General features: G+C 45.9%; 1 non-coding gene across 1 annotated transcript; it reads left to right on the top strand.

The window, feature by feature from the left end:
- The first annotated feature begins 1,099 nt into the window (after positions 1-1,099).
- Positions 1,100-1,172, top strand: TRNAK-CUU (transfer RNA lysine (anticodon CUU)). Its single transcript has one exon. It is a non-coding gene; the product is annotated as a tRNA-Lys (tRNA).
- Positions 1,173-4,191: the final 3,019 nt, after the last annotated feature.

The raw sequence follows: 4,191 nt of genomic DNA, 5'->3' as shown, positions 1-4,191 counted from the left end.
CATGGATGGTAGCCACAATCAAAGTCAGCCTTTGATTTTCCATTTCTGACCACGATCATGAGATCAGATGCCAGGCCCAGGATGATGGTAGTGATGAAGAAGGAGTTTTTGGAGTCTCGACTGGCTTCCTGAGCAACTGGGACCTTGCCTCAGCTGACAGGTGGAGTGTTCCTCTTGCAGCGTGTGTTAACCCTTTGGTTAAAAGTAACAAATATACCTTTAGTTAAAATAACAAGGAAGGATTAGTTGGCTATTTTTGCCTTAAATAAACCAAACCCAAGTGGCATGAGGAGAAAAGACACTGGAATATCATAAAGCTAAACCAAATTTCTTATCAGCTGAGCAGGAGTAAACTCCAGGAGTTGGTGATGGACAGGGAGGCCTGGTGTGCTGCAGTCCATGGGGTCGCAAAGAGTCTGACATGACTGAGCGTCTGAACTGAACGGAGCGGAAGTTAGGAAAGGAGACCATTCTGTGCAATGGACCTTAGCAGACACAGATATTGAAGTAGACCTGTATATAGAGCTTTTATTTGCTTGTGACCTAGAATAGAGGTCTGAGCTTGAGGAAAAAGTTATGGAGTCATACAGGGGTTGTAAGAAAGTCTTGAGAGTGGATGAGATGATAAAAAGAGGGGAAAAGAAATGAGAGCTGAGACTGGAACTCAGAGGGATAATATTTCAGGGACACGAAAGGAGGGGGAAACTGAGAAGGCATGTGACCAAGAAAGCTGAGAAAGAGGCAGGAGCTGACAATTGTGGAGGAGCAGGAGGAGGAGGAGACCAGATGATCTATTCTCTGTTTTTGAATATTTTCAGTCAACCAATGCAAACCCAGAGGGTCAGTCAGCAGAATCTTATAGAAATATGTATTAAAAAAAATTGCAGATAGTAGGGTTGGTAACTAGCCAAAACTTGTGGTCTCCCACTTCTCATTTTACTTGGTACTTCCCAACTGTGGTGGGAAGTACCCAATCCACAGGCTGACTTTTGAGTTTAAATTTCAAGTTAACCATGGATGAATTGTGTGATCTTGGCCAAGTTCCTCATCCTCATTTCTCCTAGTATTCCTAAGTTAAAATAGGGACAATCATGGAACTTTCCTGGTGGTCCAGTGGTTAAGACTCTGCTCTCTTAATGCAAGGGGGCCAGGTTCAATCCCTGGTCAGGGAAGTAGATTCCATGTTCTGCAACTAAGACACAGCACAGCCAAATAAATTTTAAAAAATGAGGACAATCATATATCTTACTGCTAGAGTTCATTGTGGGGGATAAGGGTCACAAAATAGAGTTCTCGGAATGTGCTTGTTCCCCATCACATGGCCGATGACCATTAGCATGACTGTTAGCAGCGTTTAAAGGAGGTCATGGGTTTCAACTGGAGGGAGAGTCTAGTTGGCATAAAATAGTAAAGAAAGAGAAAAGAAACATACTAGGGATGCTCATTTAATTTGACAACTAGGACCATTTGGTAACTTTAACAAAAGTAGGTTTTCAAGAGTCATAGAGCTCAAACTAGGCTGCTGAGACTCAAGGAGGTGAGAGGATGTGAGGCCCTGGCTCCATCATCTGCTGTGTGACCTTGGGCAAGCTGTTTAACCTTTCTGGATCAGTCTCCTGAGCTATAAAGCAAGAGGAGAAGGAGACCAGATGATCTATTATCTGTTTTTGAATATTTTCAGTCAACCGACAAGAACCCAGAGGGTCAGTCAGCAGAATGTTATAGAAATATATATTAAAAAAAAATTGCAGATAGTAGGGTTTATAACTAGCCAAAAATTATGGCCTCCCACTTCTCACTTTCCTTGGTGCTGCTCCTTTGAGAGCAAGATATGTACATGATCTGATGGACTATAGCCCACCAGATTCCTCTGTCCTTGGAATTCTCCAGGCAGGAATACTGGAGTGGGTAGCCATTCCCTTCTCCAGGAGATCTTCCCAAACCAGGGATTGAACCCAGGTCTCCTGCAATCCAGGCAGATTCTTTACCATCTGAGCCACCAGGGAAACCCCACATGTACACCAATATAGATGTAAATGCAGACAGAGTATCTGTCTGTCCATGCACACAAACACAAACACACACATGTGCAAACACAAGTCATGCTGTCCAGCGATCCCTATGACAAGACTGCATGTGAGGAGATTATGCCACAGACCACAGAGTCAACCACCACTTACTAAAAACTTACCATGTTCTGGATGTTCTGCTAGGTGTTGGCAGGGGAAGGGGGACACATGGATAAATCTGTCAATGTGATTATCCTTGAAGATCTTATAATTTAGTAGCAAGATTAAGAATTTATCAAAGGGCAAGAGAGCTGGCTGGTATGAGTTCTATGACACAGTTCAAACATTTATTAAATGCTGACTCTGCACCAAGCACCATGCTAGGAACAGGGGAACAACAGTGAGAAAAGTCAGGGGAGTGTAAAATTATTTCTAACGGTGAGGCCTCATAAACTTTCAGCTTTTTTATGAACCCTGGTGGCTCAGATGGTAAGAAGTCTTCCCCACAATGCAGGAGACCTGGGTTCAATCCTTGGGTCAGGAAGATCCCCTAGATAAGGAAATGGCAGCCCACTCCAATATTCTTGCCTGAAGAATCCCATGGACAGAGGAGCCTGGTGGGCTATGTCCATGGGGTTGCAAAGAGTAGGACACAACTGAGTTACTAACACATTCACTTTCACACACTGACTAATAGTAGCTGGGTGACCTTGGCATTCAGCTGGGAGCTCTCCTTCTGCTGGCCTTAGTCTTGGCAGTAGCTTAGGGATCATGGCCTGGAGAACTATAAGAAGGGTCAGGAAGGGGAGAGGGAGAGCTGGGGTCTTGTTCTCCTCACTCATGTCACTTCACTGGCAAACCATGGTTCTCTCTTTTTCTAGAACTGAGAGCGAAGTGCTTCTCTGTCCCTAAACATGCCCTGGGAAGGTTCCTGTGACTGTTACCTCTCACCACCATTCTGCTGGCACTGAGGGTGGCTTCAGCACGATCCACTGGCTGGAAAAGTCTTCCCAAGGTTGGAGACCCCTGTAACATAGACCCCCGAAGCTTCCAGGAAAAGACTTATATTTGCTCCTCCCAAGTATAATTTGGCTTCCCTGATAGCTCAGTTGGTAAAGAATCCTCCTGCAACGCAGGAGGCCTGGGTTTGATCTCTGTGTTGGGAAGATGCCTTGGAGAAGGGAAAGGCTACCCACTCCAGTATTCTGGCTTGGAGAATTCCGTGGACTGTGTAGTCCATGGGGTTGCAAAGAGTCAGACACAACTGAGTCATTTTCACGTTTACTTTCCCAAGTATAATTAGGAGAGATGAAATGGCTTCAAAATGTCATTGTTTGCTCAGATGTAGCTCACATCAGTCTTCAGAATTACCTCATAGCCCACCAGAGGTGGATGAAGCCTGACTAGGCCTCGCCCAGATAAGTTTGCATTTGCTGGAGGCTTTCTTGCTCTTTCCCTGCCATTTCCAAAGGCTCCCGTTCTTCCTGGTTTCTGACAGGATGCTTTCAGGCTACTCCCCCTCCTGAAGAAGCTGTGATTCCCACTGGAACTGTGAAAGCTTCTGCGCCATTCTTGCCGCTGGCTTGCAAAGAGCTTGGGGTGGGATCTGCCATCCACCAGGCCTGGGTGAAAACCACTTTTCATGGGTTGACAGAAATCTGCACTGGGTGGAGGAGGGGTGAAATTTTCCATCGTTTGGCTTTTGGAGGGAAATAATGCAAACACAATCCCTGGGCCTAGTTCTTGGCAAATTCAGGAAGGGTCTCCCAGAAGGGGAGGGGAAGAAGGACGTATGTCAATGTGCCCTTGCTCCCCATGCTCACAGAAATGCTTCCTCCTTTGTTCCTACTGGACTCCGAAGAATACAGCTCTAGCGCAAAGCCAAGGAGGCACTGGCAAGTAAAAGCAAGACTGTTCTCTAATCTCCCCGGATCAAAACCACACAAGTTTCGATTCTGTAAAGATTCTTCCTTAGCATGCTGGATTAATCACACGGATTAATATAGCAAGTCACCTTTACTCACGGTGCCTTTGTGCTGACCACCCTCCCTCTCTGGCCCCTCACTCCCGCCCCCACCTCCCACCATTTAAATTCTGTGGACGTTTGAGAGAATAGAAGGACTGGAATCTTCTATGAGTGCCCCGGCCATTGGGTCCATTGGCCCAGCCCCTCTGGAAGGTG

Source organism: Capricornis sumatraensis, chromosome 4, assembly GCF_032405125.1.
Source record: "Capricornis sumatraensis isolate serow.1 chromosome 4, serow.2, whole genome shotgun sequence".
Taxonomy (NCBI): Eukaryota; Metazoa; Chordata; class Mammalia; order Artiodactyla; family Bovidae; genus Capricornis; species Capricornis sumatraensis.
This window is presented reverse-complemented; position numbering and strand designations above follow the sequence as displayed.